Source organism: Lithobates pipiens, unplaced genomic scaffold (genome assembly GCF_037356315.1).
Source record: "Lithobates pipiens isolate NorthernLeopardFrog02 unplaced genomic scaffold, aLitPip1_a1.2 Scaffold_30, whole genome shotgun sequence".
Lineage (NCBI taxonomy): Eukaryota > Metazoa > Chordata > Amphibia > Anura > Ranidae > Lithobates > Lithobates pipiens.
In genome coordinates, this window is record NW_027507791.1 from 65014477 (window position 1) to 65039473 (window position 24997).

At 43.0% G+C, this 24997-nt stretch overlaps 1 long non-coding RNA gene across 1 annotated transcript in view; it reads right to left on the reverse strand.

Annotated features, from left to right (window-relative positions):
- The window catches only part of LOC143942934 (uncharacterized), a 383250-nt gene that overhangs the window by 175504 nt on the left and 182749 nt on the right, over window positions 1-24997 (reverse strand). The window contains exon 3 of the long non-coding RNA XR_013264860.1: window positions 20345-20506. This is a non-coding gene — a long non-coding RNA (uncharacterized LOC143942934). The remainder of the gene's footprint in view (window positions 1-20344; window positions 20507-24997) is intronic.

The window sequence follows — 24997 nt, forward strand, 5'->3', positions numbered from 1 at the left end:
CCTGGGTTGGAACATCCCAATGAGTACGCTCCATTGAGTGACATTGGTGAAACCAGTCAGGGACTAGCACTGCTGGAGCTGAGGGGCTCACATAGTTGCCAGGGGAAGAACTCCTCCAGTGAGAGTGGGCGGGGGAGAGAAGGGAAAGGACAGACAGATTATGGTGGTAGGGGACTCAATTCTTAGAAGGACAGAGAGGGCAATCTGTGACAAAGACCTGAAGTGCTGAACTGTATACTCACTCGTGTTCAGCACATCATGGATCTGGTGGGAAATGGGGAAGACCCGGCTGTCATGGGGCACATTGACACCATTGACAAAGTCAGAGGCCGATTGAGTGTCCTAAAGAACAATTTTTGGGACTTAGGCGCTAAATTGAGGAAAAGGCCCTCCAAGGTAGTATTCTCAGAAATACTACCGGTACCTCGAGCCACCTCAGAAAGGCTTTGGGAGATTAGGGGAGTAAACAAGTGGCTGAGGAGCTGGTGTAGTAAGGAGGGGTTTGGGTTCCTGGAGGACTGGGTCGACGTCTCAGTCGGTCACCAGTTCTATGAAAGGAGCAGACTGCACCTAAATGAGGAGGGTGCAGATCCCCTGGGAGTGAAGATGACCAAAAGTTAGAGGGGCTTTTAAGCTAGGCAACGGGGGGAGGGTCCAGAGGTAGAGATAGTCAGCTCGGAACATATTCAAGAGGGTAGTATTGAGGGCATTAGTGGTAGGTTGACTAAAGCACATAAACCAGAGGTAAGTATAGTAACAATTCCTATTTGCAATCTCGGAACACCCAATAAGAGAACGGTATGTGACCGGTCTAAACTGCGCAGCATGTTCACCAATGCTAGGGGACTGGCAAACAAGATGAGAGAACTAGAGATACTGTTGTATGAGGAGGATTTTGATTTTGTGGGGATTTCAAAGTCTTGGTTCAACAGCTCTCATGATTGTCTGGCAACCATTCAAGGGTATTCCCTTTATCGCAGGGATAGAGAGGGTAAAAAAGGGGGAGGAGTATGCCTGTATATCAAGAATAATGTACAAGTGAATGTGAGAGATGACATAACTAAGGGAGCTAGGGAGGAGGTGGAATTCTTATGGAAGAGGTCCAAAGGGATAAAGCTCAGGGGAAAATAATACTGGGAGTATGCTATAGGCCCCCTAACCTGAGGGAGGAGGGGTAGATGGAACTCCTATCACAATTTAAATTAGCAGCAAGGATGGTAAGTGTTATCATAATGGGGGATTTTCATTATCCAGACAGACTGGGCAGAAGGAACCGCGCATTCTTCTATGGCTCGCCAGTTCCTAGATGTCTTGCAGGACAATTTCATGGGTCAGATGGTAGACGCACCAACTAGAAACAAAGTGTTACTAGACCTACTAATTACCAACAATACAGACCTGATCATGGATGTGGAAATAAGGGGCAATTTAGGAAACAGTGATTACAGGTCAATTAGCTTCAGTATAAATCACACAATTAGGAAACATAAGGGGAATACAAAGACATTGAATTTCAAAAGAGCAAACTTCCCCAAACTAGGAACTTTGCTAGAAGATATAAATTGGGATAAAATCTTAGGAACAAATAACACAGAGGAACACAAAAGAGTCATGGGTTTGCGCCCAGTGCATCCAATTGGGAAATACATTTAAAAGCGCAAAGTGCTGGATGGCTTAACTCCAATGTAAAAATGCATATAAAAGCAAAGGAGAAGGCCTTTAAAAAAAAACAAGGCTGAGGTATCATCATCAGCATTCAGACATTACAAAGAATGCAACAAGAAATATAAGGGTGTAATTAGGGCAGTTAAGATAGAACAGGAAAGACAACTAGTGGGGCAGCACAGTGGTGTAGTGGTTAGCACTTTCACCTAGCAGCAATAGGGTTGCTGGTTCAAATCCCAACCACAACACTATCTGCCTGAAGTTTGCATGTTCTCCCTGTGCCTGCGTGGGTTTCCTCCGGGTACTCCGGTTTCCTCCCACACTCCAAAGACATGCTAGTAGGTTAATTAGACCCTGTCCAAAATTGGCCATAATATGTGTATGTGTATGTCAATGTTGTAAGTGTGTCGGGACTCTACAGGTTAAAGGACCGCATAAATAGCTGCAGATGGACACCGGTGGCAAGAAAAGCGCCCTGAGGCGATTCAGTTCGTATAGGTAGCGCTATATAAGTCCTTCATTCATTCAGGAGAGCAAAAAAAATCCCTATAAATTCTTTAAGTATATAAACAGTAAAAAAGGGAGGACAGACCATATTGGCCCCATAAAGGAGGAGGAAGGAAATCTGGTTACAAAGGATGGGGAGATGGCAAAGGTATTGCATTTTTTCTTCTCCTCAGTCTTCTCAATGGAATTGGGGGGGGGGCTTCAGGAGCCAAAACTACAGTGTTTATCCTCATGACACATCACAGGAAGCACCCTCATGGCTAACAGAGGACAGAATTAGAAATGGACTAGGAAAAATGAACATTAACCTCCTCCCATCCCGCATATAGTCAAATGACGGACGCAAGGTGTCTCTCGCATCCTGGGCGGTCATCATATGACTTCCTCGGCTTCCCGGCCACTAGGGGGCATGTGCCCACCGCGTCAATCAAGAGCCGATGCGCATGCCTGGTGGCTGCAATGTCCACCAGGCACCCGCGATTGCCGGTCACAGAGCAGGGACATGGATCTGTGTGTGTAAACACACAGATCCACATCCTGTCAGGGGAGAGGAGACAGATCATGTGTTACCAGTACAGAGGAACACCGATCGATCACCTCCCCCAGTCAGTACCCTCCCCCCACAGAATCACTCCCTAGGTAACACATTCAACCCCTTTTTCCCCCCCTAGTGTTAACCCCTTCCCTTCCCTGCCAGTGACATTTATACAGTAATCAGTGCATTTGTTTTTGCTGTATAAATGTGAATTGTCTGATCTGTTCGACAAAATATCCCAGTCCTGACAAAAATTGCAGATCACATTACTAGTAAAGAAATAAAAATGCCAAAAATCTATCCCCTATTTTGTAGGTGCTAAAACGTTTGCACAAACTAATCAATATACGCATATTGCGTTTTTTTTTCATCAAAAATATGTAGAAGAATATATAACGGCCTAAACTGAGGAAGAAATAGTTTTTTTTTTATTGGGATATTTATTATAGCAAAAAGTAAAAAATAGTGTTTTTTTCAAAATTTCCAGCTTTTTTTTGGTTATAGCGCAAAAAATTAAAATTGCAGGGGTAAACAAATGCCACCAAAAGAAAGCTCTATTTGTAGGGAAAAAAAGATCTAAATATCATATGGGTACAATGTTGTATGAGCTGAAAATTGGCCTGGGCATGAAAGGGGTGAAAATACCCTGTATTGAAGTGGTTAATAAGTCACTGGGACCAGATGGCTTGCACCCGAGGGTCCTGGGGGAACTCATTCAAGTAATTGTCAGACCATTGTTCCTAATATTTACTGAAGTCTACTGCCTGGAATGGTATCAGATGATTGGAGAAAAGCCAATGTAGCACCAATATTTAAAAAAGGGCCAAAATACATCCCTGGGAATTACAGACCAGTTAGCCTAACATCAATAGTATGCAAGCTCCTTGAGGGGATGATAAGAGACTATACACACAATTTTAGTAATGAAAATGGTATCATTAGCAGTAATCAGCATGGATTCATAAAGAATCGTTCTGCATTTGAGTGGCAAAAATATGAATGCAATCTACTCACTGGAGGGAGAACCTCTGCCGAAATAGAGGATGAAAAAGGGACCTGGGGATCCTAGTAGATGATGCCCAGGGGAGGGCTGGGCCAGGGGGCAGGGATGCAATTGCCCCCTGGGCTGCTCTGATATGCGGTGGCAAAGGCTGCTGTGTCGTCAGCTCAAAACCGCAACATGCACAGTTCTTGAGCTGGCCGAGTCCAGTACTGTGAGCCAGCGATGTCTTCATGTCAGGGCTGACAGTCTGTGTTACACAGCACAGCCCCGCCCAGCCCCTCCCTACTCCACACCATTGGCTGGCAGAGACTGGACCTGCTCTCTGCTCAATCTGAGCAGTTGGCTGGAATCCAATGAGGCTCCTGGGAGGCTGGGACCATCCAAGTAAGTGAGCTCCTCCTCTCTCCTCCTCCCTGCAGCCAAAGAGTTTTTTTCTAGCAGCCTGTGCCAGTACCTTGCCCTCCTATATGATGAGGGCTCTCACTGACATGCTGCAGTTTGGCTGCAGTGCTGGTGTACTGGCAGTCATCCTGCATGTTGCCCCTGGGACATAGAGGATGCACATTTTTACTGAATGTTCTGAAAGTGCACAAAATGTCCTGCATGCTGCATGTTTGGTGCACTTTCAGAACATGCAGCAACAATGAGTAACCTAAAAGAAGTCTGAGGGGGTGTGACACCCGCCAGTACACCCGCACTGCAGCCAAACCGCAGCACACCAGTGTGAGCCTAAATGCTTGTATTTACTTGCAGCAGCCACTGCCACTCCTCTGAAAAGTGATCCATGCTCAGGTCACTTTTCAGAAGCATTTGACAGGCAGTGAATAGTTGATATCACATTTAATCCCTGCCTGCTTTAAGCCCCGTAAATGCCAATCCCTGCAGGTAATGACACAGTTCACTTTGAACTCCACATTATTTCCATTACTCTCTGTAGGTATTAGATGTGGTCTCACCTTTTTGTTTGCACATCTAATACCAAAGGGTATAAATTAATAAAAATGCGGCGCTACCAAAAAAGTGCTATAACCGATCAGTGAATAGTAATCTCCAAAAAATTAAATCAAATAATTTCCACTGAGTGTAACATAAATACAATAAAAAATAAATCAATATCGATAATTCAAAAATTCTCGTGTATACAATACATGTGCAACAATTAATGAACAAAAGTCCGTGAAAAAATAATCAAACACCTAAAATGATCCGCATAAATCATCCAAAATTTTTCCCATATATAATACCAAAGGGTACTTTCACACTGGGGCGATGTGGGCGGTAGTGGTACAGCGCTGCTAGTTTTAGTGGCGCTTTATCATTGTTTTAGTGGCGCTAGCGGGGCACTTTTAACCCCCACTAGTGGCCAAAGAAAGTGTTAAAAAGGGCCGTGTTGCATTCATTTCAATAGGCTGGGCGAGGTGCCCCAATAATGCTGCTTGCTGGACTTTTCAGAATGTCCTTCAAGCACACCTCCCCAGTGCGAAACCTGGGGTGGCATAAGAAGCGCTTTACAGGTGCTATTTTTTAGCACTAAAACGCCTGTACAGCGCCTTCAGTGTTAAAGGACCCTAAAGAGAGTTCTGGAAATAAGGTGGAGTTCAAAGTGAATTTCTACACCTAAGTGGAGCCCCCTTTTCAGAAGATTTGAGGATATTATTAAACCCAGAGACTGGTGGACTTAGGCCACAATAGACAGATTGAAATTCTGCCGGTTCAGCAGACATTTCAATCTATCTCTGTGCAGACTGGTTGTACAGAATTTGACTCCATCAACTGACACTACAACCAGCGTGTCTATGTTTTTTAGCGATCAGTGCTGGCTGCTATAGCTGCCAACAGTGATCACTGTATTCTGATGGCTTGGAAACTTTCACCTCAGAGCACACACCGACACACGGCTCTTACGGAAGCTTGGTAATTCAAGTTCTGGGCTTCCCTAACATTACAGCCTGTGGGGCAAGAGCTGGGATATGACATTACTTATCTCATATCCCTGGCACTCCTAAACCTGCTCCACTGCAGCACCAGGCCCATAATGTCCTTAATCTGGCCTGTGCTCCGGCATGCGCCTGCATGTGCATTTCTTACTATCCGCAATTGAGACAGGAGGAACCTGCACCCTGGTGAATCTGGAGTTCATGCCGGGGAGACAGCAGGACTTGCGTGTTTAGCCTGCTGCGCTCACTGTGACTCTCAGCTACTCTGCTTGCTTGGCTTGCCCAGTGGTGTGGTGCTCACTCACCAGAGAAGCTCCGGACTCCACAGGTAGTGCTTAGTGTGGTGGCAGTGACAGCACAGTCTTTAGTCTTCATCTTCCTGCAGTCTCATTGGTCTGTGTACTGGGTGTGGGGAAGGGGCCAGCTCTTTTTCTCAGTCTCTCTGGGGGCAATCATGCAGTCTCTTTCTGAAAGACTGCTCCATTCTCTGAGAAACTGCTCCACTTCACACTGCCTGTACAGAGACTGACTGCTTCACAGTGCCTGCACAGAAAGTGACTGCTCTCTCTGTGCAGGCAGTGTGAAGCGAGGTCTGTGCAGGCAGTGTAAAGCAGGGTCTCTCTCTGTGGAGGCAGTGTGAAGCGGGGTCTCTCTCTGTGCAGGCAGTGTGAAGCGGCGTCTCTCTCTGTGCAGGCAGTGTGAAGCGGGGTCTCTCTCTGTGCAGGCAGTGTGAAGTGGGGTCTCTCTCTGTGCAGGCAGTGTGAAGCGGGGTCTCTCTCTGTGCAGGCAGTGTGAAGCGGGGTCTCTCTCTGTGCAGGCAGTGTGAAGCGGGGTCTCTCTCTGTGCAGGCAGTGTGAAGCGGGGTCTCTCTCTGTGCAGGTAGTGTGAAGCGGGGTCTCTCTCTGTGCAGGCAGTGTGAAGCGGGGTCTCTCTCTGTGCAGGCAGTGTGAAGCAGGGTCTCTCTCTGTGGAGGCAGTGTGAAGCGGGGTCTCTCTCTGTGCAGGCAGTGTGAAGCGGGGTCTCTCTCTGTGCAGGCAGTGTGAAGCGGGGTCTCTCTCTGTGCAGGCAGTGTGAAGCGGGGTCTCTCTCTGTGCAGGCAGTGTGAAGCGGGGTCTCTCTCTGTGCAGGCAGTGTGAAGCGGGGTCTCTCTCTGTGCAGGCAGTGTGAAGCGGGGTCTCTCTCTGTGCAGGCAGTGTGAAGCGGGGTCTCTCTCTGTGCAGGCAGTGTGAAGCAGGGTCTCTCTCTGTGGAGGCAGTGTGAAGCGCGGTCTCTCTCTGTGCAGGCAGTGTGAAGCGGTCTCTCTCTGTGGAGGCAGTGTGAAGCAGTCTCTATCTGTGCAGGCAGTGTCAAGCAGTCTCTCTCTCTTTGGGGCAATGTGGAGCAGTCTCCCTCTCTCTCTGTACAGGGAATGTGGTGTAGATGGGTGGTGAGCTGATTCAGTGGTTCAATGGGCCACTTGACTGGACTTGCCCCACAGGCCTAAGGCTGCCAGCCCTCCCCTGATGATGCCATGCCAAGCTGCTGCTAAAAAAGCAAACAGAATATTGTCACGTATTAAAAAGGGGATTAACTTCAGAGATAAAGCAATAATTCTCCCACTCTACAAGACTCTGGTCCGGCCTCACCTGGAGTATGCTGCCCAGTTCTGGACACCAGTCCTCAGGAAGGATGTACTGGAAATGGAGCGAGTACATAGAAGGGCAAGAACGCTAATAAAGGGACTGAAGGATATTCGTTATGAAGAAAGGTTCCGAGCACTGAACTTATTCTCTCTGGAGAAGAGATGCTTGAGAGAGGATATGATTTTAATTTACAAATACCATACTGGTGACCCCACAATAGGGATACAACTTTTCCATGGAAGGGAGATTAATAAGACAAGGCGAGGTTTAACCTTGGACTGCGTAGAGGGTTTTTTTTTACTGTAAGAGTGGCAAGGATGTGGAATTCCCTTCCACAGACAGTGGTTTCAGCGGGGGGGCATCGATACTTTAAAAAAACTATTAGATAAGCACCTGAAGACCTCAACATACAGAGATATACAATCTCATACTGACATATAATAATCACACGCATAGGTTGGACTTTTCAACCTACTATGTAACATGTTCTTTTGACTACCATATGATCGGATTTTCAGATTTTTTTTTAGTTCGACATTGCATGTTTTTGACGTGTTTTTCATGCAGATAAATTTTTTTGTAGCGGGAGACTAGACTTTATACAACGTGTACACAAAAATGCACTAATGGTGCACGTACAATCTTTGTACACGCATTCTTGGTGCATTTACATTGAAGTCTATTGGGCCAAAATCGTGCTGCAACTGCCCCAAATTAGCACCTATACCTTTTCCAAAAACATGCTGCAGCTGCACGGCATTAATGGGAATGAAAACCATTGAAATGTGTTTTGCATTGTCATGTGATGCTGTGCTTTTGTAAAAACATGAGTAGAATCCCTTTCCTGTAGAAAACTATGGCAGTTTAAATCTAGGACTATTAAGAATTCTCATTTAAGAGTGAACTTCCTGTTTTATTCTGAACCAGTCTTAGGGAAAAGTGGAGTCATTTCAGCTAAATTTTAAAGGGGTTATAAAGGTAAAAAATGTTTCACCTTAATGCATTCTATGCATTAAGGTGAAAAAACATCCAACAGTGCCGGCCCCCCCAGCTCCCCCGTTTTACTTACCTGACCCGTCGAAAGTCCCGTACTCGCACCCCATATCCTCTTCGCCGATCAGTCTGGCATTAGCTCGCGCTGCTGTCAATCACATTCAATGACGCGTTGTGCCGGGGGGCGGGGCCGAGTGATACAGCGAGCAGCTATAGGCCCCGGCTGTATCACAGGAGCGCACCCGCAAGCACTCCTCACCATGCGAGGGAGCTAGCATGAACATGATAAGTACTTGCGGGAGGAAGCCGAGACAGCCACGAGGGACCCTAGAAGACCAGGTTCGGGGGCCACTCTGCAAAACGAGCTGCATGGTGGAGGTAAGTATAACATGTTTGTTATTTAAAAAAAAAAAAACCTTTACAATCCCTTTAAGTTTTGCTTATTGGGCTGCTTAACCACTTCAATACAGGGCACTTTCACCCCCTTCCTGCCCAGGCCATTTTTCAGCGCTGTCACACTGTGAATGACTTGTGCGGTCATACAACACTGTACCCAAACAAAATTTTTTATCATCTTGTTCCCACAAGGAGGCTATGTTATTTGTGGGATGTATTTAGGGTAGTCTAGTTCATTTCATTTAGCGTTATTTGTAGTTTTGGATTCCTCTTGTATATTTGATCCTTATTTGTGTACTGCTACTTTGATTTTTTTTTTTTTTTACTTTTATCTGCAGTTTACTACTTTCAATAAAAAAATAAAAAATAAAAAAAAAGATGAAAGATGAAATAATGAGGCATCATTTTTTTTGCACACAAACAGGTCTAGAAGACATTTAATGGCCATTTCCCCCTTAAAAATAAATCTTTGCTCAGCCTCCCATATTGATCCCAATGTATTTTGCCTAAATGGCAAAATTTTACCAAAATGTCAAGGAAATTAAAACTCAATTCTTCTTTGAAATCTTTGCCTGGGAGAGACTTTGCTGATGCAGTATGACTACTTTGTGTCTTATTGTTGTGCTCAGGCTTGCCATTACCTGTGACATGAAGCTGTCTTCCACAACCTCACCTTAGTAGCAGTTTGGCTTTTCCTCAGTTTTAAGCTGTTTCTGTTTTAATTAATGACTGTGTTTCAATCTACATACGACATTGATGAGCATCAGCACCTGCTTATTATATTTGGTTAACCATGCACCTGATTCCCATTCTTGCAAAATCCCTGACTTTGTGCAAGTGTACAAGGTGTGAAAGTGTAAGAACCAGGGCTTGAGCCCTGCGGGAATGAGTGGGAATGGCATCCCTCCACTTTTTTCACAGCAGGAACGCCGTTCCCTTTGCAGTACAAGAGCCGGCCGAGCCAGTGGCGTATATAAGGTATGGCAGCCAAGTGCCTTGGGCGCCATGGGGGAAGGGATGGTAAAAAGCCTCCCTCCGCATGAACAAAACCCCCACCTGTCCTCCCGGACTAATATAGTCCTGCTGCATTGCGGCACTGGTGTTCTATCAGATAGCCGGCTGAGGGAGGCTCTGTCGGCAAGGAGGGGCCCTGTCCCACCCCATGCAATCTGTATGCGTCTTGGAGCACTGAGCTCTCCTCTCCTGGACTACAAATATTCCCACCCCTACCGATGTAAGCCCCACCCCTACCGTGAAAAGCTCCACCTCCAGACCTCTGAGAGCGGGAGGTCTTTCTGCCTATAGACTCACTGTTACTAAACCCTTCCTGACAGTGTTGTTAATCCCCCTGTATAGCTGTGCATTGCTGAAAGTTTAAATTTTAAAACTGGCTACTTGGTCATCTTCTGTAGTCGCATTCGCAGTCTGGTCATCTCCTGTAGTATGTCGCATTCACAGTCTGGTCATATCCTGTAGTCGCATTCGCAGTCTGGTCATCTCCTGTAGTCACATTCACAGTCTAGTCATCTCCTGTAGTCGCAATCGCAGTCTGGTCATCTCCTGTAGTCCTGTAGTAGTGGGCTTGGCATCGAACGCCTGTCTTCTCTTTTGTTTATCAGTCTCATTGGCCCCCTGTGCATTTATGGGATCCTTTACCATATGTCACAAAATGGCTGACCACACATTGCAGCGCAGATGATACTAAATCTCCTAAAGTTGATAATCGTGGGATATTTTCTAATGGGCTGTGTAACATAGAATTTACATAATAATTTGGAACAGGGTGTATTTTTGTTAGAAATTCCCTGCGAGGGAAAGATCATCACCCATTGTGGTGATTATGCTGTTAGTTTGACAAGTTAACTTATTTTGTTTTTGTAAACTGGCACTTTACAATAAATGTTGCACTGTATTTTCTGTGAAATATATATGCATATGTGCCAAATATTTGAACCGTGTATGTTTGTTTATTTTGTGCATGACAGTGCTTATTACTGATATTTATCTTATTATGCATAACGGTTAAAGTACAGTGGTGCAGGCACACAGAACAGCATGTGAGAAGATGGCATCAGACATGGTCTTATGCTGACCAAACACCGTAGATAACAATTTCCTGATCCAGCAACAATCCACTATTTAGGGCGCTCCTGTTTGGAGAAAAGCTGACCCAAATGACAATGTCAGATGGTCATATACCATCCCTTGATCCGTTCCTCACTCCATCATTCACTAACCCCCCATAAAGCAGCTCTTTCATTCATTATTCACCAACACCCCACCCCCCAAAATCAAGAACCTGCTCCACTATTGCCCAACCCCTGAGAAGTTCTCGGCTTCAATTCTTACCCAACCTCCACTACTCTCAACAACTGAGCTTCCATTCTGCCCTACTCACACCTCATTCCCATTATCTTACTCACAACTGAGGCTCACTCAGTGACATCTCAACCACCCCTTACACACATACCTCCTTGATTTATCTGCCCCAAACCTTAGCACCTTCTTCGCTCCATCACCTTACTTACCTTCATCCAACATATCTTGCTCCCTGCCACCTCACACTTTGCTCACAACGGATCCCTCCCCGGCTATCTCACCCCAGGTCACAGTACATATGCCCCCCCCCCCCAGTCACATACAGTACCCTCTGCTCAGAGTGCCTCCATGCCCAGCAATATCCCTCTCAAAACAAAGCACAGTCCCTCCGGGTACCTAACATTATTCATCCACTTACAGTAACCACTTAATAGCATACTTTAAAATGTTACCCATAGAGGATTTGCTAGATCCTAGCATATACTCTAAGACCCCATACACACTATTAGATTTTCTGCAGATTTTTGTCTTCAGATTTACCAAAACCATGTAGTGCTAGGGCCTGCCTGATTGCATACAAACAAACTCTTATGCCGCGTATATACGATTGGAATTTTGGTCAGAAAAAGCTCTGATGGTTTTCCCGACGGATTTCCGACAGGATTTCGCTCAAGCTGTCTTGCATACATATGGTCACACCAAATTCTGACCGCCAAAAATGCGGAGACGTACAACATGTACGACGGGACTAGAAAAAGGAAGTTCAATACCCAGTAGCCAATAGCTTCCATCTCCTAGTTGAATCTGAGCATGCTTGAGTTTTTGCGTTTTGGAATTGCATACGCACGATTGGAATTTCCGCTAGAAAGTTTTTCCGTCAGGAAAATTGAGAACATCGGACAGCTAAATTCTGATGGAGCATACACGGTTGCATTTTCCGATGAAAAGCTCTCATCTTTCTTTTTCTGTCTGGAATTACGATCGTGTGTACGCAACATTAAGGTTTGACCTCATATTATAAGGTTTTGGTAAATCTGAAGACAAAAATCTGCAGAAAATCTCATAGTGTGTATGGGGTCTTATTCTCAGGATGATGGTTGATGGACAGCTCAAAGCTTCTCAGGTTAAGACATGTAAGAGGTAGCCCACCAGGATTTGGGCTTATTTTAAGCCTGCACTCCAGTTTCTCAGTACACTGCACCGACTTTGCCACCGGCCTCTTGGTCGCACAGCTGTTTCTCTTTTAGCAACCTGGATCAGTAGCAGAGGGACTCAACCCAACAAAACATGGTCTTCTACAGCAGCCTAGAATAGAAGCACAGCACATGGTATCCTACAGAAGCCTAGAACAGTAGCACAGCACATGGTCTCTACAGCTCTCCCCTGTGTTTCTCAGTCCATTCCTAGGAATACAGGCAGTCAACGGAAGCAGACCCAAAGCAGCACCAAGTTCCATACTCAGGATACCTGACACTCAAGCCTCTCCAGCGTCTAAACCCAATTCCTAGGCTAATGTTTACACTGTCCCAGCTCAGAAAATGCACCTCCTGGTCCCCTGGCCTGAGCCATTTGCATCTTGAGCTCACCAACTCTCCCCAAGTGAGCTATTCTTCCTCCGCTTCATCGATGTAAGCAGCTTCTCCACTACTACGCCCTGCCTTCTGCATACTACAATCTGTTTTGCCTCACTGCTGCTCTCAAAGTGTCTACTCTGATCGCCATGCCCCTCAAACCTGTAGAGACTCTGTTATGGCATTCAGCATCACACCTTTGCTTCACAAGTGTCTCCTCTGCTGTCTATGGCCCCTGCCACCTATACATTATATTCTGCTCTAAAAATCATCTCTACTCCACAATCTTAGCTGTTCAGGAACATGCAAACTTTTTCTAGGGTTTTTAAAAATGAAAATATGTTTTAAATGATAGTAGTTAATATATAGAAAGAAATCCATGTATTTCAGTTTACTGGTCCTTTAAATGGTTTTCAGCTGTACAATTTATGGTAAAACTTCTACTTTCCTCACATATTAGGTAGCTTTTAATTTTCTCTCCACTAAAGCACTTTACACTGCAAAGCATAAATATTAATTTGGAAATTTGGCACCTAAATTCATAACGGTGCACTTGTCCACTTTTAATTACTCTTCATGAATTACCATTCTGACAACATTTCTTAGCTTTCCCCAGAATATTATCATACTGAATTAGGAAATTACTGATGCATTTTCAGCCATTACATATATGCTAATCGCCAAATCTTAAAAAAAAAGGAAATCCCAGTTGTGGCAAAGCATATCTAAAAAAAGCAAATCATTTTCAGCAGAATTACCATCCTCTAATTGTATGTAAAGCCAAAACTTTTTCTATAGTTTTGGATAGAGTGAGGAAATGTTAACAACTCGATCGAAGGATTTATAACAGCAGGATCACCATACACCAATCTTGGAGTCAACAAAATATTTCTTTCCAATAAAAGCAAAATCAACAAGTGTATACAGCCTGTTTCAGGGGGCAATCATCAGGTCTTTATGAGGCCTGTCCAAGTTCTTCCCTACTGGAAGAACTTCAGAATACCCCATAACTTTATGTTATATACTGAAGAAAAGGAAAGGTGTTCTGTATTATAGTAAAGACTTGGGACTCAAGGATTTTTCCTTTGGCACGCACTTTGGCCTCCAACACTCGCTGCTGCACACAGGCCAACAGGGCTCAAGTAATAATTTAATTTGCATATTTGAAAATCTGTGTCCAGCGCTCCTCCACCTCATGATCTTACTCCGGTCTGACAGTACTGTTTGGGATTTCAGTGTCAGAGGCAGAGTTGCCAGTTCACTACAGCAGTTAGGAGTTTACTGGATTTCTGTCAGGATCAACAGGTATGATCCTGTACAGGCAGAATTTTTAAAAAGATGGAGCAATAGGAGAGCAACCATATGTCTAAGCACTTTACAGAAATCCCTAATGGGGTGGGGGCAACTTACCTGACACTGAAATATATAATTTATTCTCTCTTACCAGTTATATAAGGGACTGGATTCAGGAAACCTCAGTGTATACAGGCACTAGATCAAATAATGCTACTTTGCATTCATTTATTATAGGCCAGGGATATGCAATTAGCGGACCTCCAGCTGTTGCAGAACTACAATTCCCATGAGGCATAGCAAGACTCTTAGAGCCACAAGCAGGACAGCCAGAGGCAGGGGCATGATGGGACTTGTAGTTTAGCAACAGCTGTAGGTCCGCTAATTGCATACCCCTGCTATAGGCCCTCCTTAGCAACAAGAAGCTCCTGTCTACAAATATGGCCATAAATCCCTTTACTACCTGCCTCACTTGGCATAAAATTTGCACCCACTCTATACTAAACAATGTATCTCTCTTCCTCTTGATGTGGAACAACCCAGACTTACCAGAATCTAAAAGACGCCCGACCCTCAAACACTGGCACCACAAGGGTCTTTGCTACATCAAACCTTTACTGAATACCAACACAAAACAACAGTTACTTTCCACTGTGCACTGGAGAAGTTTCCTTACTTGTCTGCTAATACATTTCTAATTTTTAAGGTGAGATCATATGTTAACAGCACCACCCACAATGTATTTCATAAAGATTGTGAAAACTATTTGGACACCCTCTTAAGCCATCCCAATCCAGAAGAAAAACTGATTTCCAACCTATAGAACTTCTGCTGCCAATCGTTGGATTATTCCTCCACAGCAACCGGGTTCAATAAATGGAGCCAAACTGCCCCCAATTACAGTCTGATGATCTGTTAAAATTCTCTACAACCGTTCCTGGGGGACCAATAAAGGCCAAAAAATACCATGCAATGACACATCGTTTTTTCCACCACTCCTATGTATCACTCTTCTGATCATAACTCATGGACCGAATCCCTTCCTCCTGTGGTCTCATATGGACATTAAGGCAAGCCAATCATGGTTGCAGGAAAGAAATTTGCTTGTTTACCCCATCAACACAAACAGTGTTGATGTGGGAATCCCTCCTGTCAAGCCATTGTCATGTCTTCTCCCAGTGAGGGGAAGCCGTCCCCATCAGTAGAAGACAGTATTACAGCATCCGCTAGTGATAATTGCAAGTAAAATCTGGCAGGCTGGCTGTACCCAAGTTGATCAATCGATCAACTTGGTACATTTAACCTGCCCATACATGGTTTGAATCTCGACCAGTTCCTGCTGAACCAGCTGAGGTTTAAGCAGTCTATGACCAGCATTGGAAGGGGACTTATACCACATAGTTTGGTCATGCCTCAAGATCAAACAGTTCTGGATGCCAGCAAAATGTAACTACCAACACACACCAGTCAATAGCACAATGCTTCCAATACACACAATGTACCAGACCAGATTAGTTCTCATTTGAGCCCCCAATTAAAATGCAACTTCAAACTTAAATTACTCTCCAAATCTCATTAGCAGAGAAACCCTCCCCCCCCCCCTGCACTTATAAGTGTTAGACTGACTGCCACCCACCCAATGGTCAATGGTTAATTTCAGACACTAAACCAATAGGTAAATATTGTACAGTTGTATGACTATCACTGTATCTAATATTGGGCCAAAGGTTGTGGCCATCTCTGGTATTAACTGCGTTCTTGCTTTAAAAATTAAAAAAATAAATAAAAAAATTAAATAGAGAAAATGTGTATTTATTGCTTAAATTTACTGAATTTTATTTGTTTTCATTTTGCATTCTTTTGAGAAGCACACTTTAACCACTTCCTGACCAGCGCACGACGATGTACGTCGACAGAATGGCACGGGCAGGCATATTGGCGTACAGGTACGTCCAATATTCAATGCCGCCCTGCCATTGGGAGCGCGTCACCGGCGGCGCGCTCCCGCGCTGGTCACTCAATCGCCGCGGGCATACCCGCGATCGTCTCACGGAGCGGCCGAATGGAGGAAATGCTGTGTAAACAACATTTCTCCATTCTGCCTAGCAACTAGTGACGCTGTTCTCTGCTCCATGTGATTGGAGCAGAGATCAGTGTTCACTAAATGAAAGCCCAACCCCCCCACAGTTAGTAACACACCCCTAGGAACACTTAACCCCTACACTGCCACCCACTGGTTAACCCTTTCACTGCCAGTGTCATTTACACAGGAATCACTGCATTTATATAGCAGTGATTACTGTATAAATGACAATGGTCCCAAAAATGTGTCAAAAATGTCCGATGGGTCCCCCACAATGTCGCAGTCACAATAAAAATCGCTGATCGCCGCCATTACTAGTAAAAAATAATAATAAAACATTATTAATAAAAATGCTATAAAACTATCCCTATTTTGTAAACGCTATAACTTTTGCGCAAACCAAGCAATAATCGCTTATTGCGATTTTTTTTACCAAAAATATGTAGAAGAATACGTATCGGCCTAAACTGAGGGAAAAAAATGTTTTTTTATATATTTTTGGGGGATATTTATTATAACAAAAAGTAAAAAATAATGCGTTTTTTTCAAAATTGTCGCTCTATTTTTGGTTATAGCGCAAAAAAAAACGCAGGGGTGATCAAATACCACCAAAAGAAAGCTCTATTTGTGGTAAAAAAAGGACGTCAATTTTGTTTGGGAGCCACGTCGCACGACCGCGCAATTGTCAGTTAAAGCGACGCAGTGCCGAATCGCAAAAAGGGGTCTGGTCTTTGACCAGCAAATTGGTCCGGTCTGCAAGTGGTTAATGGAGATGAAGGCAGAGGTTTAAACAAAGTGCCTTGAGTACCTGAATTGCTTTCAGAGTTTTACTGCAGATGTTAAGTTGTGCACAAAACCAGTCTGAACACTTTATTTCTTCTGCATGGTTTCTTCACCATTAGAAGCATCCTGTGTGGAATGTTTAGTATGCATGGGGCTCAATTCACAAAGCTTTAACGCAAGGCTAAAAATCCTTTAATTTTCAAATCTTATTGGGATCAGCTGAAAAATAACAGTCATTTTTTTAAAGATAAAAAACACTAATTAATTTGGTTAAGTATTGATTAATAGATCTTTTTTTTTTTTTTAATACAAGCAAAGTACATCTCAAACTGGGAGAGGAGGGAGCAGTCCTGGGGACTAGTTAGGTATGCTTTATGTGCTGACATGAAACATGCTGTTGGGAATAGAGATCAGAAAAGGTATTGGGGTGATCTCATCAGTCTGCTGCTGACTTTTCACTGTCCAATCAACAGGCTGGAAATGGAGAGAGAATACCACTGTTAGACTGGCCAGACACAGAGCAAATTTCTTTCCTGCAACCACGACAGGAAAGACGCTTGCTAGATTCCCCCATCAACACAGACCATGTTGATGTGGTAATCCATCCTGCTGGCCCATTGTTTTCTCCCGGTGGGGGGAACATTCTGGAGGAAGCCAGTGATCATCGCTAGTGGCTATAGTAGCTATTAGCGATAAACACAAGAGAATCCGGCAGGCAAGTTGTACCCAATTTGATCAGTCAATCAACCTGGTACATTCAGCCTGCCCATTAATGGTTCAAATCTAGGCTGGTTCAGCAGGATTCAAACCATGTATGGCTGACCTTAGTGGTGTCATCCACTGGGATGTACTATGCAAGAAGGATAATCTCAGAAATATTTCCGCAGAAATTAAAATTTGTCGGGAAAAACAGATGCCTTTTTTGATCACAAACTAGAGTTTTGGTTTCTGCCTCCACCTCGTCTCATGCTGTCAAATTTACCAACCTACCCACAAAAGGCAGGTGGATCTCCAATTGGCTCTCCAGCAGCTCCTTTCTCGTGGTGTCAGAGTCCCTGTCCCAAAGGAGGAAATATTCCAGGGTTTTATCTCAAACACGTTCACCATCCCTCAGTTGGGATACTTTTGGATGTCCCATGGTCTAAGACTCTGATCCTGTGTCCTGTAATGTACGATTAGGAAAATAGGATTTTTTTTAACTTGCCCACAAAATCATATTTTTCAAGTACATTGCAGAATAAAGGTTCTTCCCTGTACAAAACCAAGGCTTGCTGGGCATGGAAACCTTACAGTTTTTTTTTTTGTCGAAGTCTAGTTGCAGCTGCATTATAATGATCTCCAACTCTGATCCCATGTCCTGTAATGTACTCCAAGAATTTTTTATTTCATTTTTTTACAGTTAAGTCAAAAATCCTAGTTTCATGAATTATACCTATGATGGTCTGTTACATGCCCCCAGGAACTCTATGGCAATAGCCCCACAGCGTAGGTTAGGATAAGCAGATGATCATTGGAATAATGTACATTCAACTCCTTCCTTCACACTGTTAATGGCCAGCTTCTCTGAGTATCAAAGCCCCGAGCTGTCAGAAAACCACATCTGGACCTTTCACTGTAAAATTTAGAACTACATGATATCTTTATGTCCCTGTCAATCTAGCAGTCAGCATTAAAGTTTCTAGATAATTCCTATTATCACCACTCTGTGAAAGACATGATTTGAAGGATTTGGCCCTGGGTAACTCTTGACATGACTGTACAAAATGCACACATAGCATAGCATCAGGAAATTACTGGGTACCATGGCAACAATTCAAACCGCATATGTATATACATAGAAAGATCAGAGAGGGCAGGCGAGTTTTTACGCTGAAGCCAAAAATATACAAGGTATATGTTTCAATCTCATAGAAAGCATTGTGACAGCATGAACAAGTTCAAAATAGAATGCAGCAATTAATTCCCGGGATTTGTGTGCGTGTGTATGTTTTTTTTTTTTATGAAAAGTCAGAAGGATTTTGCACTAGAAAAAATGTAATAACACTTGAATTACTACTTATATCAAGAATCTGGTTTAACCCAAACTGGGACTCTAGACAAATTGTAAAAAAAAGTATATTTTCCAGCAGCATACCACATTTTCTGTTTCCCCTATAGCCCCCCTTTAAACTCCGAAACACAACCGTTGTTGGGTGTACTCCCTTATGACAGCACTGACTGCCTGAGTGGACAATCACCAGCAACAGCATCAAGCCTGACTGTGTTTTTTATTTCTCCCATAACCCCCTGAGAGCTAAAAAAAAAAAAAAAAAAAAAAAAAAAAACATACAGATATTCATGTACAGAGTCTCAAACCTCTCATTATGGGGGTGACATCACTTTCCTACCGCGTCCAAAATGGGCAAGGTTGTCACCCTTTCATCAGCTGTGCCCTCCAGGTCCACAGCACTTTTTTTTTATTAGGGTTGTCACCTAGAGCTTAAATCTGGTCCATCAGTGGCTGCCCACACCTAGCCTTGCTCCAGTTGTTTGTCCCTTCCAACTTTTTTCCTGGGCGTATACGGCCTCCTCTGTTAGCAACTCCCCTTCACTTATATACAAGGTCTATTTAGACCCTCCCACATGTACAGCCATTCTACAGAGTTTTTTTTTTTTATAGTAGAAGACTATCAATGTACTTTAAAAAGGGAACTACACTGCATCTGAGCACTGCAAGCCAAAAACGCTATTACATTCATTTTTTTAATTCAAAGCCAACTCACCCATCTATCCACGTCTCCATAATTTCTTGTGCTGAGAAATCACATTGAAAAACACCCCCTCGTTATTTTGGCCATTTTGAGTAAGGGCAAATGACACATCTCCTGGAATCCATCTGCCCTTAGCTCAGGTATGCAAGCATGCAGTAGGGTGTGCATAGCTGAGAAAATGTCCTCCACCCTCCTGAAGTACTACTGGCATATATGACATCTGCCTAGATATGGAAAAATCTCTCTCTCTCCCTCTGTCTTGTACTTATGGAGTGAGCAAGAATAAGTCCAAAGTCTTTTGTATCCGTGGTCAGGACTGAGCCAAGAGACCAAAGGCCCAGTAGCAATTATTACAGTGGACTGGGAAAGGACTGGGGAAATACAACCAAGTAGCCCTTCTTTATCTTCCAGCATCAGCTTCCTTTGTGGCTCTTGGAATTAGGTCACATGAGATTTCAGACCCATAAAGGAAGTCCATGCTGGAAGACTTCCCTCTGTCAGATGTTGTTGCCATAGGTCTAAATAGAGAGCAGATAGCTATCCCCAATGCTGAAGTATCTCCACTGAAGGCTGGGGTATCTTTGAAATTACCCTCCTGCCCCTCATCCTAGGCCTCCACTTGTTCCCCTCATTTCTAGCCTGTAGATATGTCACTCTTTGGGAATAGTCTGGATAAAGCATTACACTCCAGGTAGTATCTGTTAATTATATTACATAGAAAAACATAATAAAAATAGGTCCACCTGTTTCAGTAGGCTGTAATGTCACAATGACCATCAACTAAATGTCTAACCTTCTGCCATGTTAAAAAGGGACACTAGCCTATTCTTCAATATGTGTTTGTAAATGGTATACATGGAGCATGTTACATGTTATATGTCACTTACTGATGAGAAGTACATGTCCTGTCTGACGATCCTTCCCATAATTGTTGTCGCTTGTCTGATGAGTTGCTCTTGCATACCGGTCTGGGTGGACTTTTTGTGCTCTTTTTTACTCCTCTGTTATATTTGACTTGACTTTGTTACTCTTGCCTGCCATTTATATTTCTGTTGGTAAAAAAAGTTCAACTTGATTAGAGGAAAATCTCTTAAAAAAAAATAAAAAGTCAATCCAACATGGAAGTTAATAAATAGATTTTTCACGTAATTCAAAACAAAGCAAAGACCACTTTGTGAGAAGATTGGCTAAAACATTAACCAGTTCAGGTGTTGGATCTGTATACCCCTTATGTACCCGAGTAGGTTTTATATTTCTGCTAAAGTCTGTTTATTTGGCAACAACTTTGTCATAACTTATGAAAACAAAGTTATAGATATCATTGATTTGTTTTAAGTCAAACAATATTTTCTTTTGGTGATATCTTGAAATTTTTTTATTTTTTATGCAATCCAAATAAGCCCTTGTACACACGGTCGGAGAATCCGTCGGAATGTGTCCTATCGGACCGTGTTGTCGGACTGATTCCGTCGGAATATCCGTCGGACCCAATTTTCCAACTTGTTGGAAATATTTCCCGACCAACTGGTTCGATCGGACATACTCCGATCATGTGTAGAGAATTTTGATCGGACAAAGTGCTACGCATGCTCAGATCAAATTCCTACATCAAAGCTATTGGCTACTAGCCTGAATGTAGTCCCATCATAACCAAATTACGTCATCACGTTCTGAATGATCGGATTTTTCGATAACTTAGTCCGACTGTGTGTATGCAACAGTTTCGGACAAGATCCGACGGACAAAATCCGACGGATTTGGTTGTCGAAATCTCCGACCGTGTGTACAGGGGCTAAGAGTTAGTTAAAAAAAAAAAAAAGTGTTACTACGGATAAAGTGTAAATTTTATACTATACATTTTCCTTGGTATAATGATACAAATTATCTTCTGGTACAAGCACTATATTGTTTATTACAAACAGAAAAGCTTTTTTCCCCCTTATTTTGCAAATTTTTTATTTTTTTTTACGAGACACTAAAAATATATAAAACAAACAAAAATGCAAATAAAAAAATGATTATTATTGGTTAAAACAGAAAATAATAGGGAAAAAGGAGGTTGATCAGTGCTAGCCATGGCTACCTAAGAAGCAATATAAGGTTAATATTAAGGAGGAACTCATTTTATTTATTTATTTTTCTCTTGAAAGATTGCTTTAACCACCTGACCTTGATTAGATTTAACCCCCTTCATGACCAGGCCATTTTTTGCGATGCAGTACTACGCTACTTTAACCGACAATTGCGTGGTCATGCGACGGTATACCTGAACAAAATTGATGTCCCTTTTTTCCTACAAATAGAGCTTTCTTTTGGTGGTATTTGATCACCTCTGCAGTTTTTATTTTTTGAGCTATAAACAAAAAAAGACCAAATATTTGGAAAAAATACTATTTTTTTTACTTTCTGCTATAAAACGTATCCAATAAAAAAAAAAAGTTGAAAAAAAAAAATCGAATTTCTTTATCAATTTAGGTCAATTTGTATTATGCTACATATTTTTGTGTTAAAAAAAATCCCAGTAAGCGTATATATTGATTAGTTTGCAAAAAAATTATAGCGTCTACAAACTATGGGATATTTTTATTTATTTATTTTTTACTAGTAATGGTGGTGATCAGGACTGCGATATATTGCGACGAACAGTCGGGACACTGACACTTTTTTGGGGACCAGTGACACTAATACAGTGATCAGTGCTAAAAGCAATGCACTGTCACTTTACTAATGACCCTGGCTGGGAAGGGTTTAAAATCAGGAGTGACCAAAGGGTTAACTGTGTGCCTGACCAGTGCTTTACTTCTGTGGGGGATGTGCTTGTACTAGAGGAAGGCATGAAACGGTCCCCTGCTTAGCAGAGACACAGGATCCATGCCTTCTGTAATGACAGAATGATGATCTGCATTGTCTACATAGGCAGATCGCCATTCGGCCTGTGTACCGAAGCATCGAGTCCACCATACCTGCTGATTAGCTCCTGCTGTATCTAATCACAGCTTAAGCGGGCTGCCGGACGCGTTTGCCCCAGACCCGGAGGTGCAGGATCACATACTAGGTACGTGTTCTTGTGCAGCAGAGCCACCTTACCACCGTATATATACATTATACGAATGGCAAGCGGTTAGGTTCACCTTTAGTAACATGTTACATTTTGACCGTTATAGGGTTTAACATGAAACATGTTACTATGCAGCAACCCCCCACCCCCTCACCCCCTGAGCCCTGTGACATTGGGCATGTGATCTTTTCCCTGCATTCATTCACAGAGATCTGCAGCAGATGGCTTGTAGTCTTCAATGAACTTAGGGGACGCTAATGAGCGCCATCATAGTCCATTCACTCTTTTACCTTTACCTTTTACCTTTTACCTCCAAAAATATGTGCATTCATTTTTTTATTTAATTTATTTTTTTAAAGGTGAACTTAGCATTTAACTGACATCATATGCAGATCAAGGGTCACTCCTTGGACCTGCAGATGAATAGAACATAGATAGTACAAGTCATACTTGTGACTGTAGCCTGGCTTTGAGGGATGCAACTAAAATTGTGGGGGGGGGGGGTGGCGTAGTTCATCTCTGCACCCTCCTAGATTCAACCATGGTTCCCACTATAGTTTTACATGGTCTAGGGTTGCCACCTGTCCGGGATTCACCCAGACAGTCTGAGTCTTGAATCATGTGTCCGGGTTTCAGGAGGACTGAAATAAAGACACGTTATTCACACTGGGCTGGTGGCTCCCCGTGTAATCAAGTTAGTCACACACAAATCTGTTGCCATACAGAATCTGGGGGCAGGGTGATGTCAGCAACAGCAATTTGGCCACATCCACTGCGGAATGATATGCGCCCCGGCATTACTACTCTCCTTGGGGCACCCAAAGGTGTCCCAAGCCACTAAAGTGTTTCGGGTTTGGCTTGACAAAAAGGTGGCTATCCTAACATGGTCCCCACTGTCTTTTACAGAGTCGTGATTGCTAGGCAATGTTGTACAATGTTGTGTAAAAGACACAATTTGAAGGATTTAACCCTGACCAACTCAACATGGCTGTACAAAATGCACAGATACTTTTGAATGAGCTGGCAGAGCTACAATTGGGAAAAAGTTTGGAATCTTATCAGGAATTTTTTCTTGGGGAAATAATTTCATCATATATTAGAGAAAATAACAGGTCACTATGGCAACGGTTCAAACAGTATATTTCCAAGAAGTGCATACATGTAATATCAGTGAGAGCAGGTGAGTGTTAATTATGCTGTAGCCAAAAATATACCAAGCATACGTTTCCATCTATAAAAATAATCATTGTGACAGCATAGCATAAACAAGTTCAAAGTAAAATACAGCAACTGATTTCTAATTGTGGGGTTTGTGTGGGTTTTTTTTTGTTATTATGAAATGATAGCAGGATTTTGCAGTAGAAAAAAAATAATAATAATTCCGTGTGCATTACTATCTATAGCAAGGACCCGGTTTAATGTAAAGCAGAACTGAAGTCTTAAATAAAAAAAAAAACTGCAAGCTGGTGGGCTGAGACATGCAATTAAAAAAGTGTGCAGGGATGAAGTCATCTTGTGCTGGCCAACAAATATGGCAGCATCCCGGCACCCGGGAAAAGTCTGGTAAAAAAAAAAACCGCCAGTGCCAGCGAGGGGCAGATGTTCTGCTTTAAACTGGAACATTCAAATTATTAAAATAAAATAATGACCACCAGCAAAAATGAAGTCTGACTACATTTTTTGTTTTCCTGTAGTTCTCTGAAAAAAACCTACCCACTGATACACGTGCCCCCATTTGCCCCCATGTGCCCCCACGTGACAGCACTGGCTACCTGAGTGGACAATCATCAGTTCTCTTACATGAGGAGAAAGGGAAGTGAGTTAGATGGTCCCCAAACTTGGAGTGGTGGCTATATATCTTTATTATTCATGGTCATATGGGAGAGCAAAGAGAAGTAAATACATAAGTATATGCTGCCGGTGGAATTGACCAATATTGAAGCTGTTGATTTGTCCTCCATGGCCAAAGCGCAGGTTCACTTAAAAAAAATGCACAATATTTTGTATTCCCGTAAAACACAAGAGGACTCCTAACATACACTATATTGCCATAAAGTATTGGGATGCCTGCCTTTACATGAAATTCCCAGGCTTAGTCCGTAGGATTCAATATTGAGTTGGCCCACCCTTTGCAGCTATAACAGCTTCAGCTCTTCTTGGAAGGCTGTCCACAAGGTTTAGGAGTGTGTCTGTGGGAATGTTTGACCATTCTTCCAGAAGTGCATTTGTGAGGTCGGGCACTGATGTGGTTGAGAAAGCTTAGCTCGCAGTTTCCACTCTAATTCATCCCAAAGGTGTTCTATCGGGTTGAGGTGCAGGCCAGACGTCCCAATACTTTTGGTAATATAGCGTATGTGTACACATGTAGAAGGCACTGAAAGTAAAATGTATGGATCATTTTTTGGGGTAAAATAAAGGACTTAAGAAAATTTGGAGCTATAAATTCTAGGGTCAAAAAAACTAACTAGGATTTACTACACAT